We start from the raw sequence: 10,191 nt of genomic DNA, 5'->3' as shown, positions 1-10,191 counted from the left end.
AAAGAACACGGAAACCCCAGACAAGAAACTTGGTAAGGTTATAAGAAACACGAAAACCCCAGACGAGAAATCTGGTAGGTAATAGGGAACACGGAAACTCCAGACAAGAAACTTGGTAACGTAAAAGAGAACACGGAAACCCCAGACAAGAAACTTGGAAAGGTAATAGAGAACACGGAAACCCCGGACAAGAAACTTGGTAACGTAATAGAGACACGGAAACCCCAGGCGAGATATTGTTAGGCAATAGAGAACACGGAAACCCCAGACAAGAAACTTAGTAACCTAATAGAGAACACGGAAACCTCAGACAAGAAACTTGGTAGGTACTTGAGAACACGGAAACCCCGGACAAGAAACTTGGTAACGTAATAGAGAACANACACGGAAACCCCAGACAAGAAACTTGGTAACGTAATAGAGAACACGGAAACCCCAGACAGGAAACTTGGTCAGGCTATAGAGAACACGGAAACCTCAGACAAGAAGCTTGGTAGGTAATAGAGAACACGGAAACCCAGACGAGAAACTTGGTAGGTAATAGAGAACACGGAAACCCCAGAGGAGAAACTTGGTAAGGTAATAGAGAACACGGAAAACCCAGACAAGAAACTTGATAGGTAATAGAGAACACGGAAACCCCAGACAAGAAACTTGGAAGGTAAAAGAGAACACGGAAACCCCAGAAAAGAAACTTGGAAGGTAATAGAGAACACGGAAACCCTAGACAAGAAACTTGGTAAGGTAATAGAGAACACGGAAAACCCAGACAAGAAACTTGATAGGTAATAGAGAACACGGAAACCCCAGACAAGAAACTTGATCGCATTTGGATACCATCGGCATTTACTTATGCCTTGGGGTTATATGTGTTTGTGTCAGTGAGTGCATTTTACAGGTGCTTGGTAGGTAAGAGGAAACACGGAAACCCAAGACAAGAAGGTACTCGTTCTTCGATCATTAATCCTCAAGGTATACAAACACATAAGTAAAAATCCACTAGAAACCTGTTATCACAGGTGCTCCCGTGATATATCAATGTTTCGTTGACAGTACAGGTTAGTTGTCTGTAATGATATTTTATCAGTACTTGAAGTTGTATTCCTGATACGTGCGTCCTCTTATAACGTTAGTATCCGATAAAGTTTCCAGGTCAAGACACAGCTTTTTAAAAGAAGCTCATAAATTGATCATTATGTTACGTTATTTCAAAATGATTTAATGATAGTTTAAAAACTTTCGATTACGTCACCTATTGTGTTTACAAACTGACTATTTCACCTATTCAACCGCTAGGCGTTGGATAAGTTGAGTGACTGTTGGATAAGTAGTGACCTATTCATACTATCCATCGGCTAGCGGTTGGATATTTAATGAATGGATCACCACTTATCCAACAGGTCACACAGGGTCATGTCAAACGTACCCAGAATGCCCATCTGTTGAATAGGGTTTGTAGACACAAAAACAGATAAACAAAGAAAACGATAACAAATAAATATGAAAGATAGTAAATGTTATTTTAATTCCAACTTTAATACCTGGTGGTACACGGTAGTCAGCCGTTGTAATATATACACGTACACTGCACTTAGCCGAAGTTTCCAGTTTTCACAAACACATCCGCTTTACGTATTTCACAATATATATTCAAACAGGGATTTCCACCAACACATCCTCTTTACGAATTTTGATGCACGAATTGCTGTTGCCACCGATACCTGTGTCCTCACTGTGACCAGACGTTTTCCGTTTCGTGCCTTGTATAACAGAGCAGGCTACTTGCTCTTGTTCCGCACCGGTGCGTTTGCACGCGCGGACCGCATCCGAACGATGTCCGTTTTTTTCACATATCAGTTGTTCCGGAACCTCGGCTTCGTACAACCTGGTTCTCTATCGGATTCTGGTCCTTTACTACAAGTAGTAAATGTCGATTGCGTAATAAAAACATCGTCAGCTGAACTGGACATCTTGGCAGCAGTACACGAAATGACCTTGGAAATATCTCACAGATACCTTTGTACTCGGAACACCTCAGCTCATATCAATACCATTTGGATCGCATTTGGATACCATCGGCATTTACTTATGCCTTGGGGTTATATGTGTTTGTGTCAGTGAGTGCATTTTACAGGTGTGGACAACACAGGTAAACAACTCCCTTTGCTGATTATCCAACTGTCCACCTATACCAGGTTTAGGGGTCCAATTGGGATATGAAAGTTTTTTAAGTAGGATAAATCCCTCGCAAACGTTGGTTAAGTGATTTGGAAGCACCCTGTCTCGGGCCTATCGGCCCTCGACAGGCTGTGCTTCCAAATCACTTAACCAACGTTTGCTCGAGATTTATCCTTTACTTAGCAGTACTTGAAGTTGTATTCCTGAAACGTGTATCAGTATCTTGGTTAAGGCAGAGATTAATCAAAGGCTTATAAATTGATTATTGAGTTTTATTATTTTTTAAAAACATGGCTTAGATAAAGTCGGTGTACGGAACGACAACTCTAGGCTGAGATTGACCTGTCACTCTATCTATCGATTGTGTCTCCCTAGGCTACCTCCGTCACTCTATCGATCGATTGTGTCTCCCTAGGTTTACCTCTGGTATGTCTGTTGTAAAGATATATGACCGGATTTTCTCGATTAAGAGCAATACTGTTATTGGCCACACTCTAACATTTAAATTATATATTGGTGCACCGTGTGTTGTAAAATGCAGTGCAATGCCATCACGTGGGCCAAGCCGTTCCAAAAGGCGTAAAGCCAACAAAACTTAAAATTACACATGTGTGAAGATCATGTCCGGTCAGTATTTCATATCTTTGTGAAACAGGGATGGGATTTGGGCAGAGGCGTTACAACAAACACGTTCTTGGTTTCCATTCTTTTAATTATTCCATTTGTGGACATCAGACTAGCTGGAAGAATCTTACACCCTACAAGAACACAATAATAAACGTATAAGACAACATGCAGTAGACACCACCTTGTTACTAAAACATTACACTGTACCTATTACAAGGTTTCATATCATTATCTGTATAATTACATTTATCATTTACTATTAATCATATTTCATACTTATGATTTATTTCACAATATATTTACTGATCTCATTGACTTTATATAACAATGCTCATGGACAAAATAGACTTTATAACCTATTTAACTGGCTAATATATTACACATTACTTAGACCAATAACATATATCATTTGTAATATACATTGTTTATATTATATATAACTGTAATGAACTTACTCTATCAATGCGACAAGGGTTCCCACATAATCCTGATAATCCAGTATATATAACTGCAGGCGAATCTGAACAAATAACCAATGACTCTTTACACTACTTGCAAGAACAATCAATAGCTGTTACATCGTAGTATGTAATTGATTTAGTCTGATATATTTACATTATCATTAAAATAGAAATAGAAAGAAGTTATTTCAAATTTCCAAATATTCACAGAGCATATAGCCTGAACATTACTCAGTACATCAATAAAGTACACTATACTAGTTACTCAAAATATCTCATCTTAATTTGGAGAGTAAATACAATCTGCTTTACAGTTAGCTATTACATGAAAAGAGTATCTTCAAAATTACATTAATTTTGAACATATTAACTCCTACCTTTTACATATGGTCAATCCCTCCAACCTGTCTGCCAGAACTGATTTACACTCAGGTGAATTGCATGGGCAGGTAGGAAAGGTCACATGACCAACAGGTAAGTATGGGGTTACAGGTCACAAACAGGTCACAGGTTACAGAACAAAACATAAACAAAAGCACATGGCACTGAACAACTGACACATGGACAATGACACTGAACAAGATAAGATACTAAACACACAATACATGTACACCTGAACAAACAAGACATAATTACATATTAAACTCCACTAATATTACTTCATTCATCCGCCTTTCTTAAAACATTATAATTTAATGACTACACTATCCATAATACTTGGACAGGCTATCCCTGCCACATTTGTATACTACACTAGGTGTTTGTCCTGTCACTGAGCCAGACATGATCTTCAAAGATATCAAATAGTTTAAGATTATAGTGTCTGTTATTCGATCACCTGACCCAGAGGCCGGACCATATAATCGTACTAAGATGGCGCGTTGTCCAACGAAAATCGTATCCACCAAAATATTTCAACTTTTATTTTAACCGAACCTGGCTGATTCCATCTTTGAGGGACAGATATTTGCACTTATAGTTTACATGAGGACTATGGTTTTACGAGGTAATACAGTACACACATGTACATCTGTCTACAAATGACTACAAATACACACATTTAATTATGATAATATCGATGATAAAGGTTTATCATTTTGTGGCAACGACACTTGATCAGAGTGGTTTGATCCACCCAGTGGTACATTCTTCATTTAACGACAAATTAAAAAAAAAGTGCATATGTAACTTAATCATGTGAAGTAAATAGTGCTCAAAAGCACCTTAAATAAGCACTAAGACTTGTTCATTCGCACCAATAGATATGTTTCACTCGGGCTAAAACCCTCTTGAAATATACCTATATGCACCTATGCACGTGTGTTATCTATGACGTCAGAGGAACACGTAAACGTATGCATTGTGTATGTGTAACCCTGGTAACATTTCACTATATTCCATATTTGTGTTTATAAGAGATGTAACAAATTCCTTAAAATATTGACAAACATTCGGATTGTCTTTTATCAATAACATAAAACCAATCAAGGCCCGTAATCATGAAGCCGATCTCGTGTTAAAACTCAGATTCTGTTCTCAAGTAAAATTTCACGTTCTCGTGATAAATAAGTTTAATAGTCACACGTTCTCACAATCTAATTAAAATTATATCTTCACATCGCTCCCTTTTACTGATATGTCGCGTTGAACATCCCATAGAGGGTCACGTCAGAGCTCAACATGAATGCATTATCGTATTTATAACAAGCCAATCAAAACGCGACATAACTCTTTCTTTCAACCAATCAGAAAGCAGGACCTGTAGCATTTAATGCAGACACCTCGTAGCCCAAAATCCACTTTTTCGTCTGGTCCAGTGATAGTTTGAATATTGCGAAGCCTGTCATTGGTTAATTTTAGGTTCAGGTTGTTAAACTTTTTAACGACAACATCACCAGAAGAGGAAGTCTCTCTTATTTCAAAGCAAAATCCACAAATTGTACAAACGTTGTCTTGTAGATAGACACGGCGTGGTGTTATGGGCGCCGCCATTTTCGATGCTCATTTGACACCTCTCGGTCTTTTATCATAGCAAGTGTGTTCCGAAACCATTACATCATCACTTACAGAAATGCGTAAGCTCTCATCTGATTGGTTAATGCAAAGGTTGCCTGAACATGACCCTCTACGGGATGTTGTTAGATCTTCAACGCGACATATCAGTAAACGGGAGCGATGTGAAGATATAATTTTAATTAGATTGACGTTCTCAATGACTGGGAAGAATTTTAGAGATACTTTTAGCCGACTGCTGTTTTTAGTGTTTACGCTTGACTTTCTGACCGTTTGCAAGCAAGTTACAAGAAAGTTGACTTGAACACAGGATCTATGCTTTGGTACCAATTGTCTATAAACATATGATCCTATAGGGAACGCTATAATATTAAGAAAGCTTTACATTTTCTTAATATGCTTTAGCATGAAAACGGTTTCGTGAATACGGCTTCAGGATTCTGGAGTCGCCGATTAAGCTAAAAGCTCAATACAAAACAGGCTACACGCATTCTGTCAGACGACAATAGAAGATGGCTACTGGCGAACGTTTTGCCTCCGTTACATGTGTGGTTGAATGTATTTCATTCATAATTAAACATCGGAGAAAGTATCGTAGCGAAAACAACGATCAACATTCGGCCCCCAACTCCAATATCTTTTATTTTGTTTCGCCATATGTAGATACACGAAAATGAACAATAATTATATACATGTATATGATTATTCATAATCAGTATTGATCATTATTTTGTCTTTCCTATTCATTACCTGTGGACTCACCGAGTTGCTGCTATTTAGAAACTGACAAATCTTTATTTTGTAAACACAAAATCAAAATAAACAATAAATGCTGTCTAGGTCTTAGGGTCAGACGACTTGTCTTGTTTATGGTCTTGGCCCCTTAGGGAATAATTATGTCACTTGACCTAAAATAAAATTACCTATAGCTATTGGATTATTGTTATAAATCTGATATGAAATCAGGTCAGCGATTCAGGGGTATTAAATGACTTGCTTATATGAACCTGATGTTGAATACATGAGATAAAACTAGGCCATCGATTGGAGGCCTCCGGGCCTCTTGCTTGTTTGTTGTCCATTAACCTGTGATATAGGATGGCCGATTGTGACCGACAAACTGTTGATTTTTTAATAAAGCAAGTGACTGACAAAATGCTTCGTCTTCTAGAATAACGCTGAGAAGTGAACTTGTCGCTTTGTTTTGCGATTTTGCATGCATAGCCAAAAGTGGTAGATTTGTAACAGTCTAACGGTTTTTAAATACAGGGACATGCGAATTTGTCACAGCTATATTTGGACCTGATTAACGTTCAAAAAAGAAAAACTATACAGACCTTTTACTTGGTACAGTATTCCAGGTCTTCCACTTATATGAATAACCCAATCACCGGGCTAAATGGGACACGACAAGCTGATCTGTACTCAGAAACAAGCCAATATTATGTATATTGGGCTATAAGTGACACTCGATACACTTCTGCACATTCAGGCTGTTGCGTTATCGGGTCGTTTGTTTACATACAACGCATTTCATCTGTATATCGTAACACACCTTGGGCAGTTGTACTAAATTTTAATGTTTATCCTATTATTTTCAAGTCTTACTTAACTAATATATTAAGATGATCTGTCGTACATCACGGAATATGTTTAAAAGGTACGGTGTTGCATAACATCAGAATTGTTAAGAAAATGCATATTATCGTTGGTGTAACATATCTTGTTGTTTTTAATGGATACACGAAGAGCCTTTTGGCGAGTGGCAAGTCGGATTATGTAACACTTTTGCGGCTTCGAGTGAATTTAAACTTGAGAAAGTCACTCTGTATCGATTGACAATTGACGCTATATACTGTTGTTTATATATATATATCATCTGTGTATACAAACGTGTGGTCACTACAGTCACGCTCTGCTAACCCGCGCGTGCGAGGACTATGCATTCTGTTTCGGAATGTAGAATAAATTAAGCCTATAGAAATACTTATATTCGTTGAAATTTCAAAACCAAATAAAAATGCTAAAATGGTGACACAAATGTTCATTTCAAGTGTAAGTTATTGTTAAATTCAAGTCGTGGTCCGTTTTTGGTACTGACATTTGCAAAAACCGGAAACGCTAATTGGTGACGTCACAGTGTTCTATAAATATCTCACGGGAGCCCCGAGTGCTAATTTAGTTGGTAAGAACAGCTACAACCATACATGAATATAATTCTTTCTCTGAATTTACAATGAATGCATAAAATGACGGTTTGGTGATCCATTTTGGGAGCTGTCATTCTGAAACCTTGATCTCTTGGAACCGGCATAAGACATCTCGTCCATACCAGTTAGACGATATATTGTCTAGTGTTACTATTCGACTTCGAGATACATTTAACACGTTTCAAAAACGTTTTACGAGTGTTCCATAATTACTATATTGAACTTTCAGTTAATTTAGGACTTTGATCTAACAAATCTGATTTAATGTCATAATTATCAGTCAAGTCAAGTCAATTTATTTTGCTTTCATTTATGTATATCGTTCAAAAGTATTGAAAATTGTATTTACTACTTTGGATAAATTGTAAAACCGGGTCAAAACAGTATGTGTTTCATCATATTGTAAATGAATATGTGTATACCAAATAGCTAGTGTGACCTTTGACCCCAAAAAAATAACCTTTCACATTTTTTCTGTGTTTTCGAATTTGTATGTGTGTTTAACCACACACTATGGATTATGATAGAGAATAAAAAGTTTCTTTTGCAATTAGTTTGAGGTTCGACTTAATTTGGCGTAGAATGGTTAGACTACACACTAACAATGAGGTACTACAGTGCGTTAGCAAGGTGTGTTATCTATCCCGTGTGTTTTAGCTACATGTTAACGCTTATTACCGTAGACCTACATATTTGACATGCATGTGGACGGTCAACGTGGCTAGGGCCGGTATACCTTATTTCCCAGGGTTCGAACACCCACCGGACACCATGGGCAAACGCAGCCGTAAAAGGAAAAAACATTCTAAGGATGCTAGTCTATCCAGTGAGGAGGGGGAACAGGGGAATGTTCAGGAACAGAACTCCTCCATGAGTCTAATGAGTACGTTACTCAACGCTGCGAACGAGGTGTTATACGGCAGCCCCTCTAAAAGTCAAACCGTTAGTATTCCACCATCACCAACACCCAATCCCCCAGCCAAACCTCCTAATAGTGTCGAGGAACAATTTGCCACCACTAACCGTAGGCTCGATTTTATACTACATAAGATGGAAAAGCTCGACAAGCTTGACTCCATAGAGCAACACCTCATTGCCTTGACATCTAGGGTGGACGGAGTAGAACGAAGAGTTGCTCAGGTCGAGAGCAAGTGTGACGATTGTGAACAATCAGTAAAATTCATGGCACAGCAATATGACTCCCTACAATCAACGGGGATGGACAACGTCCAGTCTAAGCAGATATCAGACGCTATACAAGGCATGCACAATTCGCTACAACATGTAAAAGCTGATGTACTGGAGCTGCAATGCAGATCCATGAAGTATAATCTAGTATTCACGGGATTGGGCGGGGAGACGCGTCATGAGGAAACAGAACTTCTAGTAAGTGACGTCATACCTATGGAGCTCGTTATAGCTCAGCCAATAGAGTTTGGCAATATTCACCGGTTTGGACGATTTGTTCGCGGCAAACAGCGCCCAATAGTCGCTCGTTTTCTCTACAATACGGAGCTCGAGTTGGTCAAGCGCCATTCGTACTTGCTTCAAGGGTCGTCATACGGAATTCACGAACAATTCCCGGCGGAGATCGAGGACAGGAGGAAACAACTATATCATGTCCGAAAGTTCCACGAACACGCTGGTGACAACACCAGATTGGTGCGGGACAAGTTGTACATCACCGGTAAGCTGTACGAAGGAGCTCCGGGAGGTAATAGGAACGATGTCCAGTCCAGAGGTCCGCGTGTACAACCAGGTTGTGCAGTGCCTCCGGCTCACACCGACAACCAGCGGCCTGAGCACCAGCCTCTGGTCCCCACAGGCGGTCATGATCAGCGGACCGATATAGGGCCTGCAGCCCCCACTAGCGACCAGCAATTTGATCTCAGGCCTCCAGTGAACATTGGCGGCCAGCAGCTTGACTCCAGACCCCCGGCCTTTAATGGCGATCAGAGGCATACCTACAGGCCTCCCATCTTCATCGATGGTCCGCATCAGGTTAATCGGCCTCCATTCTCACGCGATGGTCAGCGGCCTTCTTACAGTGCCCCTGGACGACAACCCAATTATGGACCGGGACCATTGCACAGACCATGGACAGCCATCCACGGCCCTGCTAACCACCGGCAGCCACAACGCGAGATCCCCAATATACCACCCTACAGTAGGGTCAACGCACGACCAAGATAGGACAATTAGGAGAGTGAACTCTCCATTGTATCATGGAACATCGGAAAGGGACTAGTTGGCAAACTGGGCGACGATGATTTTGCACAAATTTTATCAAAACATGATGTCATTTGTTTATCCGAATGCTGGATCTCGAGCACGGACCATGACGTTATGGAATGATCTTGAAGACACACTGGATAACACAAATATCTCGGTATTCGAAAAACTGGATGAACCATTTACTATAGACGAAATTCCTACGTCTATACGGAATTTGAAAAGAGACAAAAGTTGCAGTGAAGATAACATTTTAAACAAATTATTTATAGATTGCGAGGAAATTATGTTGCCATGTATAATCAAACGTTTTACAATTCTTTTTGACTCTGGGTTTTCCCCTGATGTATGGTCACGTGGCAGTATAGTTCCAATACACAAGAAAGGTGATGTAAACTTTGTTGGAAATTATAGAGGTATAACTCTAGTAAGCTGTATGGGCAAGTTATTTACGTCCGTATTAAATAGGG

The 10,191-nt window shown here is 39.4% G+C and overlaps 1 long non-coding RNA gene across 1 annotated transcript; it reads right to left on the bottom strand.

The window, feature by feature from the left end:
- Nucleotides 1-2,436: 2,436 nt before the first annotated feature.
- LOC110447116 lies at nucleotides 2,437-3,857 on the bottom strand. The gene is made up of 3 exons (XR_002462559.1): nucleotides 3,644-3,857; nucleotides 3,261-3,325; nucleotides 2,437-2,936 (listed from the first exon to the last, which is right to left on the bottom strand). It is a non-coding gene; the product is annotated as an uncharacterized LOC110447116 (long non-coding RNA).
- Between the last annotated feature and the right edge of the window lie 6,334 nt (nucleotides 3,858-10,191).

This window comes from Mizuhopecten yessoensis, unplaced genomic scaffold (assembly GCF_002113885.1).
Source record: "Mizuhopecten yessoensis strain PY_sf001 unplaced genomic scaffold, ASM211388v2 scaffold371, whole genome shotgun sequence".
Taxonomy (NCBI): domain Eukaryota; kingdom Metazoa; phylum Mollusca; class Bivalvia; order Pectinida; family Pectinidae; genus Mizuhopecten; species Mizuhopecten yessoensis.
The sequence above is the reverse complement of the archived record's forward strand: the minus strand, read 5'-3'. Positions and strand labels throughout refer to the sequence as shown.